The 17,500-nt window shown below is 43.5% G+C and overlaps 1 protein-coding gene across 10 annotated transcripts in view; it reads left to right on the top strand.

Moving 5' to 3' along the window:
• Positions 1-17,500, top strand: part of kiaa1217 (KIAA1217 ortholog) — a gene marked incomplete at its 5' end in the record, with an annotated part of 160,210 nt that overhangs the window by 87,259 nt on the left and 55,451 nt on the right. The gene's annotated exons all lie outside the window — the stretch shown is intronic.

The following is a 17,500-nucleotide window of genomic DNA, read 5'->3' as shown; positions in this document are numbered from 1 at the left end:
GGTCTCCTCCGAGCAGTCTCCTCCGAGAGAGAGAGAGAGAGGGAGGAAAAGACCTGCTGCAGACGGGACACGCCCACACAGTCCGCGGGAGAAAATACACTCTAAAATCTAATTGATTCTCATTACTTTTGCCATGACTGTCAAACCTAAATTTATATACTTTGCGACGTTCATCATCGTTGAAATTTGGCTGGTGGCTTATTAACATAGGTTCCTGTGATGTGCTGAACTCAAAATGCTAAATATTAAAAAAATATTTCTGGTTTCCAGGGACTTTAAGTCATTTTTAAGGCAAGGCCACTTCAGCCTTTGATCAACACAAATGTATTGGGGCATCAGCTAAAATGTAGGGCAGCAAGGTCAATACCTACCTATGGTTAGTAGAATCCTTTTTCAGTCATTTTTCTTCAACAAAAGAAATATCCTAATAAGGACATGCAGTGTGATACAGCGCACATGTAAGATGGGTCAGTCTGCAAAGTTAGTTACAGTGTCCAGTAACACACAATAACGTAAGTGTAACCAAGTTAGTTACAGTGTCCAGTAACACACAATAACGTAAGTGTAACCAAGTTAGTTACAGTGTCCAGTAACACACAATAACGTAAGTGTAACCAAGTTAGTTACAGTGTCCAGTAACACACAATAACGTAAGTGTAACCAAGTTAGTTACAGTGTCCAGTAACACACAATAACGTAAGTGTAACCAAGTTAGTTACAGTGTCCAGTAACACACAATAACGTAAGTGTAACCAAGTTAGTTACAGTGTCCAGTAACACACAATAACGTAAGTGTAACCAAGTTAGTTACAGTGTCCAGTAACACACAATAACGTAAGTGTAACCAAGTTAGTTACAGTGTCCAGTAACACACAATAACGTAAGTGTAACCAAGTTAGTTACAGTGTCCAGTAACACACAATAACGTAAGTGTAACCCCGGTTATTTCTGTAGCTACAAATTACAGATGTCCCCGAAACACCTCACAGCATCTGCTTATCGTTAGGCGCTACAATTGACAGAGGTTCTCTAAACCAGAGGTTCTCAAATGTTTTTCAGCCAAGGACCCCTTACAAGATAGAAAATATACCGGGGACCCCCTCATTCTGATTTGTGATTTTGGACTAAGCTTAATTGTTTCCACGGTAACGTGCTTGACTTTTAATTTGATAGGTTTGTTATTAGAATGTAATCCATGAACGATTTTAGATTTAAAGCATAAACTATTTTCGTTGAACTATGAAGATTTTGCAATTTTTTTTTATTTTTTTTTATTACATTACATTTACATTACGTCATTTAGCAGACTCTTTTGTTTTATCCAAAGCGACTTACAATATCACAATTTGTCAACAGTACAGAAAACCACTATGCTATGTTTTTTGTGCTTGTGCTTCGGCAATGGGGGTGGGTTGGGGAGGAGAGGAATGGGGGTAAATTTGAAAATATGGAGGGACAACCCCCTTGATTTGTACTTTCCTGCATAACTCTGTACACCTCTTTTTCCTCTTAATAAATTATATATAAAAAAAGAAAAGAAAACCACTATGCAACACAATCAATGACAGCCAAGATACATGTAGCATTTTATTTTTTACTTGAAAACTTTTCGCGGACCCCCTGGCAAAGTGCCACGGACCCCTGGGGTCCGCGGACCCCCATTTGAGAACCACTGCTCTAAACGCCTCATATGCAGGCTACTGCTACAGTCTACTGCTACAGTCTACTGCTACAGTCTACTGCTACAGGCTACTGCTACAGTCTACTGCTACAGGCTACTGCTACAGTCTACTGCTACAGTCTACTGCTACAGACTACTGCTACAGTCTACTGCTACAGACTACTGCTACAGTCTACTGCTACAGGCTACTGCTACAGTCTACTGCTACAGTCTACTGCTACAGACTACTGCTACAGTCTACTGCTACAGGCTACTGCTACAGTCTACTGCTACAGTCTACTGCTACAGGCTACTGCTACAGTCTACTGCTACAGGCTACTGCTACAGTCTACTGCTACAGACTACTGCTACAGTCTACTGCTACAGTCTACTGCTACAGACTACTGCTACAGTCTACTGCTACAGTCTACTGCTACAGACTACTGCTACAGTCTACTGCTACAGGCTACTGCTACAGTCTACTGCTACAGGCTACTGCTACAGTCTACTGCTACAGGCTACTGCTACAGTCTACTGCTACAGTCTACTGCTACAGACTACTGCTACAGTCTACTGCTACAGTCTACTGCTACAGACTACTGCTACAGTCTACTGCTACAGTCTACTGCTACAGACTACTGCTACAGTCTACTGCTAGTGTTTTTGTTGATTTGCTGTGTCGCAGCATGTAGTTTAGTTTGACATGAGGGAATCCACTACTTTCTTTTAAGGGCGTAGCGCGGCCAGTTCAAAACAGGGCATGGTGCCAAACTGGCCAGTTCAAAACAGGGCATGGTGCCAAACTGGCCAGTTCAAAACAGGGCATGATGCCAAACTGGCCTTGTGGATAGTTAATTTGATAAGGGGCATTCCGGCCACACTCCAGGGCATCCACAGCACTGGCCTTTTGACCTTGGCAAAATTCCTGCCTTGGAATAGTGTGCGAATGAGAAAGAAATGACATTTGAATGTCATGATTTGTGCCGATTCTCTCTTTCTCTCTCATGCAGTCTTTCCCTCACACAATGGCGCACGGATGTAAAACACACGCATCCGAAGACTATTTCCTCTGCTGTGGTCCTGGTGATTGTGTGAGTTTGTGGCGTGCTGTTGGAGGGAGGGGGAGGCTGTCATCCGCTGTTAGGGTAGAGCAGAGGGGAACAGAGCGGGACAGGACGACAGAGGAGTGCTGCACGGGTGAGGAAGAGAGAGCCAGACCAGGGAGTTTCTAGTCTCGCATGGAACTCAGTGGTGGAAGGAGATAGACGCTGCTCTGATATGGTAAATAAATACTATGTTGTTTTTGATCATCTAGAACAGGATTGTTGTTTAATATGTCTTTTGGTACTTATAGATAATTCAGTGCAGCTAAATTATGTGTATATTATTCTCAAGTGCTGCCAACGCCATTTCGCTTTTGCAACTCGCATGGCAAAAACTGCCGAGGACGGCTATCAGTTGTTAGACTTGACATATCTGATGGTTACGCAAAGTTTGCTTTTGTAAGCTCTCTCATTCAGAGTAGGGGGTGATGTCTGCCGATGATAACTGTGACTAACTCATGTATGCATGAGTGGATCAAATCAACTGGACGCCGGTGCAGCTCAGTTGTTCAAAATGTCAGAAGTGGCGGAAGAGATAGTCATCTCGCCTCTCTGCACAGGGTCAACAGACTTAGCATTGTCTCTTTCTGTTGTGATTCTTCGCTTCGTCTGCAATGTTCTGATTTTAGATTGGCTTGACTCCATTTTCCTTAATTGTTTTATGAGATAATAATAGTTTTGGTGATTGTTTTGCCCATACATTTCTAGCGTGACAATTTGATTACAAAATTGCAGGGGGGAGGGTGTTGAATTGTAGCCAATAGCACACATCTCTCTTCATAACACACTGGATCAGCTTTGACTGTGGAAACCATCAACTGAACTCCAATTAACAGACCGAGAATTAACAAGCGGGCGTGGCCCATCTCTGAAAGGTCATCTGAGGATTTGGATGGAGGGATTAGAAGAGGAATGCATCAGAGAGGAGGGAGGGAGGGAGAGAGGGATATGCTAGCACTGAATGCATCAGAGAGGAGGGAGGGAGGGAGAGAGGGATATGCTAGCACTGAATGCATCAGAGAGGAGGGAGGGAGGGAGAGAGGGATATGCTAGCACTGAATGGGAATGGATGACAGGGGGCTTTTGGTATAATGTCATTAAGGCTGGGGGGAGACAATGGCCACAGACGGCACACTGACTGGCTGACTGACCCGGGCTTTCAGCGTTGTGCACGACTACAATTGCGTTGAGTTTTAGACTTACACAGGTGTTTTTTTAATTTAAAAAATATACGACCAAGTTGTTGGAGTTGAATTAACGTGGCAAAACTATATTGCACGTTTTACTCAACTATGGTGACTTACAATGAGCAGGCCAGACCATAAGGGTTCAGTGACTTGCTCAAAGACACTTCAAGAGGCTGTGGATGAACAGACTTGAACCTGTCACCCTTCAGTCACAGGGCATTCTCTCAAGGCTGACCAGAAGAGCAGAAGAAAAAACAAGGCCAGGTCGAAACCTGGCATATGGCCAGTGCATGGGATCGTCACCCATGTATACCCATACACATTTTAACAATCAACAGAACACATATAAGCCGTCATCTGATTTTCCACCTTTTTTCCCTGTTTGTGTTTAGGGATGCAGGATAAAGATTTTATTTTTATTTATTTTTTTATAAATGCTGCAGCTGCACACTTACTGTTTAAACTTGAATTATAATTGTTGTTTTTCTTTGTTCTTTGATGTGAATTTATGGCTTTTTGGCACCTATATGTAACCTTTTAAGGTTGAGATAATTGTATTATCATTATATGGTCCAAATATTTCAGTAAAGCACTTGAAACACTTGAAATATTCTTGCTTGGGTGGTATCATTCTACTTGAAATGATGGTCAAATGCATTATTTTTAGTAAAATAACATGTCACGTGTGCAATGCAATATTTGTAATGGAATCATTTATGGGACACGGCTAAGAGCCAAACTTAGCCATAGTTCCATAATGATTCCATTTGCATTGCACACGTGCTGCACTATGCTAGCTAACGCTGTGCCAGGTATTAGCCGTGTCCCATAAAGATTCCATTACAAAACACGTTAACGTTAACGTTAGCCAAACGTTTTTTTGGTTACACAATGCATTGCCAGCTATCTCAAAAACTAATGTGACAGGATAAGGTCCGTTTGATATGTTGTTAAACGTGTTATTTTACACCGTTTGAAAGAATTAACCCACCTTGAATTCTTTGAACAGGTCTGGGTGCCTGTCTTTCAGGTGCTTGGCGAGATTGGATGTGTTACCCTTGCCATAAAAAGTTGAATGTAGGCTAAGTAAGCAGCAGAAGCACTATTGTTTTTGTTTTAAATACTTGAGGGCTACATGCCACTGGTGTTGCACTGTCTGCACTCACTGCCATACAGAGTTGAATGTAAGAAGTAAGCAGAAGCACATTGTTTTGTTTTAAAGTTGAAGGCTACATGCCATTTGTTCATTGGAAATGGTTGCATACTTTAATAAAGGAGATCTCACCGCTGTTTACATGCTTCCGATCGGCTAACACGCTAGTTATAGCCTACTTAGCTCAGCTGTTAGCTACTTATCTTAGCTCTCTGCCTCGCGGTAAGATGTTCATGTTCCTTACGCATAACATTCATGTATATTTGCTGGAAGGGGAGACGTCTCCCGCTACTGTTGATGTCCAGAGACACTGGGAAATGTGTGTTTGTTTATTTGTTGCGTCGCGTGTAACGTTAACATGGGCGCGGGCCCTCTGCGGCTGTGAGCGACTCTGTCAAGCTGAACAAGATCAGATCAGGGCAGACAGGAAGTCCGAAACCGGACATTCGTCAAATAAAACAAATTTCAAAGTAAAAGCCCATCTTGATGAAAGGGTGCCAGGAGTCGTGTATGCAGCGATTGGGACACACATGCTCCCATAGGCCAGTGCAAGCACCGGCCTAAAAACAAGGATTTTTATCTGCCACTTACTCAAAACCTTGGCAGTCAAACATGAACTTATGTAGCAGAATTAAAATAAGGGGTTAAGAGTCTTCTGTTTGTGTGTTTGCCATACAGATCAGGCCAGGTAATTACAGTCGGCTCTATTTCCTCTCTCCAGAGACCTGGACAAATGAGCATCTGAAGTGGAAAGCCATGCTCACATGGCACACAAGCTTCATGCTCACATGGCACACAAGCTTCATGCTCACATGGCACACAGGCTTCATGCTCACATGGCACACAAGCTTCATGCTCACATGGCACACAAGCTTCATGCTCACATGGCACACAAGCTTCATGCTCACATGGCACACAAGCTTCATGCTCACATGGCACACAAGCTTCATGCTCACATGGCACACAAGCTTCATGCTCACATGGCACACAAGCTTCATGCTCACATGACACACAAGCTTCATGCTCACATGGCACACAAGCTTCATGCTCACATGGCACACAAGCTTCATGCTCACATGGCACACAAGCTTCATGCTCACATGGCACACAAGCTTCATGCTCACATGGCACACAAGCTTCATGCTCACATGACACACAAGCTTCATGCTCACATGGCACACAAGCTTCATGCTCACATGACACACAAGCTTCATGCTCACATGGCACACAAGCTTCATGCTCACATGACACACAAGCTTCATGCTCACATGGCACACAAGCTTCATGCTCACATGACACACAAGCTTCATGCTCACATGGCACACAGGCTTCATGGTCACATGGCACACAGGCTTCATGCACATGGCACACAGGCTTCATGCTCACATGGCACACAAGCTTCATGCTCACATGATACACAAGCTTCATGCTCACATGGCACACAAGCTTCATGCTCACATGGCACACAAGCTTCATGCTCACATGATACACAAGCTTCATGGTCACATGACACACAAGCTTCATGCTCACATGGCACACAAGCTTCATGCTCACATGGCACACAAGCTTCATGCTCACATGATACACAAGCTTCATGGTCACATGACACACAAGCTTCATGCTCACATGGCACACAGGCTTCATGCTCACATGGCACACAGGCTTCATGCTCACATGGCACACAAGCTTCATGGTCACATGACACACAAGCTTCATGCTCACATGACACACAAGCTTCATGCTCACATGGCACACAAGCTTCATGCTCACATGACACACAAGCTTCATGCTCACATGGCACACAAGCTTCATGGTCACATGGCACACAAGCTTCATGCTCACATGGCACACAAGCTTCATGCTCACATGGCACACAAGCTTCATGCTCACATGACACACAAGCTTCATGCTCACATGACACACAAGCTTCATGCTCACATGACACACAAGCTTCATGGTCACATGGCACACAAGCTTCATGCTCACATGGCACACAAGCTTCATGCTCACATGACACACAAGCTTCATGCTCACATGGCACACAAGCTTCATGCTCACATGGCACACAGGCTTCATGGTCACATGGCACACAAGCTTCCACCTCCACTCTGAGGTTGACATTCTTTAACGTCCGGAAAGACAATGTAGTCTGAATGGAGGGAACTTGTTTCTCTGGTTCCCTGTGTGTGTGTGTGTGTGTGTGTGTGTGTGTGTGTGTGTGTGTGTGTGTGTGTGTGTGTGTGTGTGTGTGTGTGTGTGTGTGTGTGTGTGTGTGTGTGTGTGTGTGTGTGTGTGTGCGTGCGTGCGTGCGTGCGTGCGTGCGTGCGTGCGTGCGTGTGCACTCTGTTTGTGTACATAAAGGAGGATGGATGAGTGCGTGAATACACACTATTGTAGTTGGACCCTGAGTCTGTTGCAGAAACACATCATTATGGCTTGGTCTTGTGAAACTTGCAACAACTTGTGCTAAAGTTTTTCATAGCTCTTTGAAATTCACAACAAGTACAACAACATGGTAACGGAGAGACAGTACACTACCCGCAGTCAAAACAGATTAACGCCAGCCTAGGTCACGAGCAGGGTATTACAACTTTGTTGTAGTGCTGCAATGATTAGTCGATTGCCTGAAAATTACTCAACAACTATTTCTTATAATCCATTAATCGTTTAATTTTTAAGAAAAAATACAAAAATGCTCTCCTTCCATCTTCTTAAATGTCAATGTTTTCTGGTTTCTTCAGTCTCCTATGACAGTAAACTGATTATCTTTGGGTTGTGTCGTGTGGACTGTTGGTCAGGACAAAGGAAGACATTGGATGTCATTATCACCATTTTATGGCATTTTATAGACCAAACAACTAATTGATTCCTCGAGAAAATAATTGAGAGATTAATCAATAATGAAAATAATCAGTTAGTCGCAGCCCTACTTTGTTGATTATCTCAATAAATATAGGCAGGAGTCAGTGTGCTGTGGGCAGGCTGGCAGCATGGTACAGCACGTAACGTTCCAGCAGCAGGTGAGGCTATTTCTATAGCCAGTCTATGTCTGACACAGCGAGCTCCTGATGGGAGCCTCCATTATTCTTAACCATGGTCATTTAGTTTAATCGCCCATCTCGACTCCACATGTCAGCCTGTCTGTCAGCAGCTAGGGGGCGGGGCCGCATGATATAATGTAATTTGTTCTGCGAAGTGAAATCACGCAACTTTGTCTCTTCAGTTCATTTTGAGATGGCACGTTAAAGTTCAAGTCAACTTTGTCTCTTCAGTTCATTTTGAGATGGCACGTTAAAGTTCAAGTCAACTTTGTCTCTTCAGTTCATTTTGAGATGGCACGTTAAAGTTCAAGTCAACTTTGTCTCTTCAGTTCATTTTGAGATGGCACGTTAAAGTTCAAGTCAACTTTGTCTCTTCAGTTCATTTTGAGATGGCACGTTAAAGTTCAAGTCAACTTTGCCTCTTCAGTTCATTTTGAGATGGCACGTTAAAGTTCAAGTCAACTTTGCCTCTTCAGTTCATTTTGAGATGGCACGTTAAAGTTCAAGTCAACTTTGCCTCTTCAGTTCATTTTGAGATGGCACGTTAAAGTTCAAGTCAACTTTGTCTCTTCAGTTCATTTTGAGATGGCACGTTAAAGTTCAAGTCAACTTTGCCTCTTCAGTTCATTTTGAGATGGCACGTTAAAGTTCAAGTCAACTTTGTCTCTTCAGTTCATTTTGAGATGGCACGTTAAAGTTCAAGTCAACTTTGTCTCTTCAGTTCATTTTGAGATGGCACGTTAAAGTTCAAGTCAACTTTGTCTCTTCAGTTCATTTGGAAATGGCACTTTAAAGTTCAAGTCAGGCTGCAGAAAAAGTGCTGGAAAACACATACAGTACGTACATAGGCTACATGCACATACAGTACATTCAGAGGTGCAGCAAGAGGCGAACCGTTTTCATTGTACATTATAGTATCTTATTCACCTTATGTTCCAACACAGGGGTCAGCCAGTTACTTCCTATTGTGTTTACACTTCCTGTGACAGTACAGTACTAGTGACCAGGTAAAACAGACAGTGTTTTGAACAGGAAGTCATAACACAACTGGGTCAAGTGGGCGGGGCTACATAAGGTGAATACATTTGGATGTGCAGGGTGGGTATGCTGGCATACAAATGAGGCAGACACGCAGAGACCTGACATTTCTTCCTCATGACAGCATCATGTCAGACCCACTGTCGCATGCAAATGTTTTCAGGGTGCAGGGCAGATTTTCTGGAACATTGACTTGACTCACTCACTCACTAACTCAGTCATTCTCTCTCTCGCTCTCTCTCTCTCTCTCTCTCTCTCTCTCACTCATACGCACACACACACACACACTAGAGATGTGAATCTCTATCACTGAGGCCGATTCGATATGCATCTCGATACAATGCCAGCGATACGATACGTTAACGATACATTGAAGCCCCTGCCGATACGATGCGATACGATTCACCCCTGTTTACACATGTTCACATCAACACAATATTATAAGTTACAGTTAAGTTATAAGTTCCAATCAAAACAAACCTGTATCTTCTTCCTCCTTCTCCTCTTCTCTTTCCTCCTCCTCTCTGTGGGGGCTCCCATCACCTTCTGGTTCAGCTGCCTGGCTCTCAGTGTCATCGTCCTCTGCCTGACAATAATCAGCAGAGATAAGTTATTATATTTCCTTAAACTAAAACAGATAAACATCAGTTAAGTAAGGCACAGTGACAGTAAATATATGAGCGAGAGTGAGACAGAAACACTGGCTACAATATACTGAGCATATTCTTACCATAATCTCCACCTCCGCTGTTATCCCCAGGAATATCAAGTCCCTAGCATTGTCGTCAGCCAGGTATTCCAGTTATCTGAATCGGAGGGCGAGTTGGGGGGAGCAGCCGCAGATGTATCAACACCATGCCGCCTCTTCATATGAGTCGCTAAGTTCGTTGTGCTACTAACGTACTTTATAGTGCATTGTTTGCAAATTGCGTGCGTCTTGTCAAGTTTTCCATCTTTCTTGTAAAACCCAAAGTATCGCTAAACGTTTGATTTATGAGTCTTTCTCGGTGCGTTGAATATATCCTCATCCTCGAATATCTCCTCTCTTTCATCTACGTTTGCGTCGACCTCCATGTTTGCTGGACTGCTGCTTCTCCTTTACGCCTCCCGGCTTCCGTCCGTTCCCAAAACAAAAGGCAAAAAGCAATGGTGTTGCATTCAGGGCGCCTCAGAAACAGGATAGGAGGAAATAATACATCAAAGAAATCGATTTAACCATGGATTTTACCGATGCAAACACGCAAGGAAAGATGCATCGCGAGTTCTGCGTCAATTGTATCCGACGCACATTGAATCAACCGATGCAGTCGCATCGCGCACGTTTGTATCGGAGCACCGATTCATATCGATGAATCTTCACATCTCTAACACACACACACAAACACACATCGACTGCACACAGACCTTTACACATTTTGAACTATTTTCATCTTCTTCTCTCTCTGCACGCAGCGTTGAATGCCTAACCGTAGCGTCACAGCGCCACGCCACCACATTACACTTGACAGCTACTGCAAGCAACGGTTAAGACAATTATAAACTGTAAGATAACACCTTTGTTTGTGAGTTAGCGCATAATGGCCCGGGGGAACATTTAGCCTAATAATAACAATACATATCAACATCACACCGTCATGAGTGTTGAGATGACTCATATTCCATTGACTCATTTCTACTCTCCTGCTGCAATGGCACAGTAGTCAATGTAACAGATACACACACACTCTTGGCAATGTACAATATAAACACTACATTCATTATGGTGTTTGTTTTGGTTGTAAAATGATTTCTAAATCGTATTTTGACCCAAGTCTGATAATAATCCATCAGCAGCGATAAACCACCATGATTATACTTTACCTTTTTCTCACTTCCTAGACCTTTTTCCCCCGCCTTTCTTCCCAAGGGAGCGTTCCGTGACCTTATGTAACTTGTCACATCTCTCTGTGCTGCGTCGGTGTCTCGTTTAGTTTTCTCGGTCTCATCCATCATACCTGTCAGAGAGTCAGTGTGGTGTATGGAGGTGCTCATTGCTGAAGAAGCAGAATGTGAGGTAGTGCGGTCAGGGCTTTGACTGCAGCGGCGCTGTGGAATGTAGGTGCGAGCGGGTTGAAGCGCATCGGAGCAGGTTTTACGATTTACAGCACTAATCAGCGGTTTGCGCTGCGGTTTTCACATCTGGAGCCTAAATCGGGAAGTGGTTAGCCGGGGCCGGAAGTGGCTTTTGATGAGAGGAGTGTCGGCGGCTATCACCTGCAGTGCCCGCCAGAACGATGGTGTGTGTGTGTGTGTGTGTGTGTGTGTGTGTGTGTGTATGTGTGTGTGTGTGTGCGTGTGCGCGTGTGTGTGTGCGTGCGTGCGCACGAGACAGATAGACAGAGAGAGAGAGAGAGAGAGATAAAGGAACTGAACTAAACAGTTGACCTTTGGAAGGGACACCTCCTTTGTCACGTCTGGACTGGTGTGTAGTCAGTGTGATAACTTAACCTTTTCCACAGGGAGACAGAAGGGCTCATTTGCAATTTCCTCCACTGATACATCCCACTGACTGACTGTGCCTTTTACTATCTTTCCCTCTATAAGTTTTCTTTTTTTGTGTGTGATCTTTTTATTTTATTTTATTTTTTAGAACACAGACAAAACAATACAGAACAAGAGAACAGCAACAAAAACAAACATATCAAAACAAACACCCAATCACATGGCCCAAAAAACCCCACTCCCCACAGGTCAAACCCCAAATTAAAAACAAAACAAAACAAAACAGTCAGCCCGTTTTAGTAACATGAATAAACACAACAAAATAAAATAGAGATAAATCAGGATGCGCATGCATGGCACCAATAAAAGAGGAGAGCAGCCTGCACCATGCATGCAGGCCACAGACATCTCCTCTGCACCATGCATGCAGGCCACAGACATCTCCAAATTGGCCAGTTCCACCGTAGACGACAGCCAATACTGGTATGACAGGTTGTGAGGGGGGGCTCCATCTTTGTGCCACCACTATCAGAGAGTTTTCCTGGGAGTTAAGCTGGAAACATGCCTGACATTTGGACTGTCGCACAGAAATGAGACACTGAATCCTGACGAGAAAACGTGTGGAGCTTTTATACACTGTGTGGGTTTCTGCTCACGGAATTGTCTTGAAAAAAGTCTTGAAAACTCCACTTTGTCCGCCCAGCCGCGTCCCGCATAGTTACAAAATTCGGGGTGTGCACAGCCAGGCGAAAACCGTCCGCACAGGAGCCTTGTGGAGGGGCGTGTCTGCTGATTTGACGTCACTTTTCCGCACGGACACTCGCGGTCCTCGCCGATGCGGGAAGCATAATTCCAGCTTTACGCAGCCGGACCATGTCGGCTTAAAGGCCGACATGGTCCCACTACTCCCACTCATGCCAAATGAAACACAGGTGAAATTTGTTAGTCTATATCACATTAAGGCTCAATCCAATTTCTTATTTTTACCCCTACCCATTGTTTTTGAGTGCTCCTTGCTTTGCCCCATTGCCCTTCAAAACGGAGCCACAAGGGGGAGGGGCTGAAAATTATAGGAAATCATAATTTTGCCTAACTGGGAAATAAAGCTATTTCTGGTTCAAACAGATTGAATGAAGTCTGCGGATTCTCATAGAGTATCTTATATACATAAGGTGAATAAGTGTTTACACTTCCTGTTGGTCTCTGAAGCCAGACTGTCTCTTCTACATAAGGTGAATAAGCCAGACTGTCTCTTCTACATAAGGTGAATAAGCCAGACTGTCTCTTCTACATAAGGTGAATAAGCCAGACTGTCTCTTCTACATAAGGTGAATAAGTCAGACTGTCTCTTCTACATAAGGTGAATAAGTCAGACTGTCTCTTCTACATAAGGTGAATAAGCCAGACTGTCTCTTCTACATAAGGTGAATAAGCCAGACTGTCTCTTCTACATAAGGTGAATAAGTCAGACTGTCTCTTCTACATAAGGTGAATAAGTCAGACTGTCTCTCCTACATGAGGTGAATAAGCCAGACTGTCTCTTCTACATAAGGTGAATAAGTCAGACTGTCTCTTCTACATAAGGTGAATAAGTCAGACTGTCTCTTCTACATAAGGTGAATAAGTCAGACTGTCTCTCCTACATGAGGTGAATAAGCCAGACTGTCTCTTCTACATAAGGTGAATAAGTCAGACTGTCTCTTCTACATAAGGTGAATAAGTCAGACTGTCTCTCCTACATGAGGTGAATAAGCCAGACTGTCTCTTCTACATAAGGTGAATAAGTCAGACTGTCTCTTCTACATAAGGTGAATAAGCCAGACTGTCTCTTCTACATAAGGTGAATAAGCCAGACTGTCTCTTCTACATAAGGTGAATAAGCCAGACTGTCTCTTCTACATAAGGTGAATAAGCCAGACTGTCTCTTCTACATAAGGTGAATAAGCCAGACTGTCTCTTCTACATAAGGTGAATAAGCCAGACTGTCTCTTCTACATAAGGTGAATAAGCCAGACTGTCTCTCCTACATAAGGTGAATAAGCCAGACTGTCTCTTCTACATAAGGTGAATAAGCCAGACTGTCTCTTCTACATAAGGTGAATAAGTCAGACTGTCTCTTCTACATAAGGTGAATAAGCCAGACTGTCTCTTCTACATAAGGTGAATAAGCCAGACTGTCTCTTCTACATAAGGTGAATAAGCCAGACTGTCTCTTCTACATAAGGTGAATAAGTCAGACTGTCTCTTCTACATAAGGTGAATAAGCCAGACTGTCTCTTCTACATAAGGTGAATAAGCCAGACTGTCTCTTCTACATAAGGTGAATAAGCCAGACTGTCTCTTCTACATAAGGTGAATAAGCCAGACTGTCTCTTCTACATAAGGTGAATAAGTCAGACTGTCTCTTCTACATAAGGTGAATAAGCCAGACTGTCTCTTCTACATAAGGTGAATAAGTCAGACTGTCTCTTCTACATAAGGTGAATAAGTCAGACTGTCTCTTCTACATAAGGTGAATAAGCCAGACTGTCTCTTCTACATAAGGTGAATAAGCCAGACTGTCTCTTCTACATAAGGTGAATAAGCCAGACTGTCTCTTCTACATAAGGTGAATAAGCCAGACTGTCTCTTCTACATAAGGTGAATAAGTCAGACTGTCTCTTCTACATAAGGTGAATAAGTCAGACTGTCTCTCCTACATAAGGTGAATAAGTCAGACTGTCTCTCCTACATAAGGTGAATAAGTCAGACTGTCTCTTCTACATAAGGTGAATAAGTCAGACTGTCTCTTCTACATAAGGTGAATAAGTCAGACTGTCTCTCCTACATAAGGTGAATAAGTCAGACTGTCTCTCCTACATAAGGTGAATAAGCCAGACTGTCTCTTCTACATAAGGTGAATAAGCCAGACTGTCTCTTCTACATAAGGTGAATAAGTCAGACTGTCTCTTCTACATAAGGTGAATAAGTCAGACTGTCTCTCCTACATAAGGTGAATAAGTCAGACTGTCTCTCCTACATAAGGTGAATAAGTCAGACTGTCTCTTCTACATAAGGTGAATAAGTCAGACTGTCTCTTCTACATAAGGTGAATAAGTCAGACTGTCTCTCCTACATAAGGTGAATAAGTCAGACTGTCTCTCCTACATAAGGTGAATAAGTCAGACTGTCTCTTCTACATAAGGTGAATAAGTCAGACTGTCTCTCCTACATAAGGTGAATAAGTCAGACTGTCTCTCCTACATAAGGTGAATAAGTCAGACTGTCTCTTCTACATAAGGTGAATAAGCCAGACTGTCTCTTCTACATAAGGTGAATAAGCCAGACTGTCTCTTCTACATGAGGTGAATAAGCCAGACTGTCTCTTCTACATAAGGTGAATAAGTCAGACTGTCTCTTCTACATAAGGTGAATAAGCCAGACTGTCTCTTCTACATAAGGTGAATAAGCCAGACTGTCTCTTCTACATAAGGTGAATAAGCCAGACTGTCTCTTCTACATAAGGTGAATAAGCCAGACTGTCTCTTCTACATAAGGTGAATAAGTCAGACTGTCTCTCCTACATAAGGTGAATAAGTCAGACTGTCTCTTCTACATAAGGTGAATAAGCCAGACTGTCTCTTCTACATAAGGTGAATAAGCCAGACTGTCTCTCCTACATAAGGTGAATAAGTCAGACTGTCTCTCCTACATAAGGTGAATAAGCCAGACTGTCTCTTCTACATAAGGTGAATAAGCCAGACTGTCTCTTCTACATAAGGTGAATAAGTCAGACTGTCTCTTCTACATAAGGTGAATAAGTCAGACTGTCTCTCCTACATAAGGTGAATAAGTCAGACTGTCTCTCCTACATAAGGTGAATAAGTCAGACTGTCTCTTCTACATAAGGTGAATAAGTCAGACTGTCTCTTCTACATAAGGTGAATAAGTCAGACTGTCTCTCCTACATAAGGTGAATAAGTCAGACTGTCTCTCCTACATAAGGTGAATAAGTCAGACTGTCTCTTCTACATAAGGTGAATAAGTCAGACTGTCTCTCCTACATAAGGTGAATAAGTCAGACTGTCTCTCCTACATAAGGTGAATAAGTCAGACTGTCTCTTCTACATAAGGTGAATAAGCCAGACTGTCTCTTCTACATAAGGTGAATAAGCCAGACTGTCTCTTCTACATGAGGTGAATAAGCCAGACTGTCTCTTCTACATAAGGTGAATAAGTCAGACTGTCTCTTCTACATAAGGTGAATAAGCCAGACTGTCTCTTCTACATAAGGTGAATAAGCCAGACTGTCTCTTCTACATAAGGTGAATAAGCCAGACTGTCTCTTCTACATAAGGTGAATAAGCCAGACTGTCTCTTCTACATAAGGTGAATAAGTGGAGAGGATGCCTAAGTGATGGAAGATTCACAGCGTTGACAGACAGTAGCATGAGAAGGTACAGGCTGGACCTGCCACGTGGGAGAGGCGTTTGAACCCGCCATCATTGAATGTGCTTATAAATCATTCAAAGTTCAGATTGAATTTCCCGTCATGTCTGGTTTCGGGTGACACGTCGTCGACTCTGTGTGACCCCCTCCGCACTAAAAGGTGACTGACTGTCATGGCGTAGTAACAGTGTGTGTACACAGGTGTTTTAAAAATCTCTGGATGCCACAGCCTAAAGCACATTTCAAAGGAATTAGACTGGTGGTTGGAGTGATGACTCAGCGTGTTTAGGCTGCTGTGTAGTCAGGTGGCTCTGAAGGTGAGGCGCATCAAACCCTCACACATCATGACTCAGCAAATATCACTTACATGGCGATGATGAGAATGCTGATGATTAGACGGGCCGCCTCATTGTAAAACAGGCACATCGTATTTCAGCGATGCCACAGATACGGTGCCTCACAAGAAGCCCGTTGACTAGTGAAGGGTGTCCACGTCTGAAACAAGATAGGCCTATGAGGTCTTATTGTCTATTACTAACGCCTAAATAGGACCAGTGGTTTGATTATGTTGCTGTTAGATAACGATATATTACTTGACAGCCAAGTGCTTATTTCTAGCCTGTTTCCTGTTTCACTCTGATGACTTTGTTGATTTGTTTCCATGGTTCCTCTGTGTTGTTGATGCCCAGTCCTGTGCCTCCCACTGGCATTTCTTCTCTTTTTTCACCCCCCCCCTTCTCTCCTCTCCTCCATCAGTCTTTACAGGGCATGCTCTCCTCCCTTCATTCTGAGCTTGACATTCAGAGGTACTTGATGAAAATCCAATTGCCCCACAGAGTTAGTCGGCCTTTTATCTTATCTGCATCATGCCTGTGTGTGTGTGTGTGCGTGCGTGCGTGCGTTCGTTTGTGTGTGTGCGCGTGTGTGTGTGTTTTTTATTTTTATTTTTTTTGCATCCCCACACTAACATCTGCTGTGTGACCGTGTTCCCACCTCTGCTGCCCCCTGCCTCTCAGCATCTGCCCTGGGCTCGCCTGCCAACAAGCGTGCTTCGCTGCCAAGCTAAACTAGCTTAGGGCCCGAAAACCTCCCACAACTGTCGGCCACACTGAAGGCAAAATGGCTAAATTCTTGATTTGTGGGACTGTGAGGGCCCTACAGCAGCGTGTGCATGTTGTGTGGCCAAGATGACCTGGTGGACCCTGGCCTTGTGTCCGCTAGACTGCTGTCAATGCCAATGTTTCATAAAGAGGCCTGTGTTCATTGACCCTGGCGTTTCAGTCCCTCTTCGTCCCTGTAGTGCAGATCACATTACAGGGACCTGTAGTGCAGATCACATTACAGGGACCTGTAGTGCAGATCACATTACAGGGCCTAAAAAAAAAATAAGTTTGGTTCCTGTTGGTTGT

The sequence above is a fragment of the Poromitra crassiceps genome (genome assembly GCF_964638095.1).
Source record: "Poromitra crassiceps genome assembly, chromosome: 2".
Lineage (NCBI taxonomy): Eukaryota > Metazoa > Chordata > Actinopteri > Beryciformes > Melamphaidae > Poromitra > Poromitra crassiceps.
The sequence above is the reverse complement of the archived record's forward strand: the minus strand, read 5'-3'. Positions and strand labels throughout refer to the sequence as shown.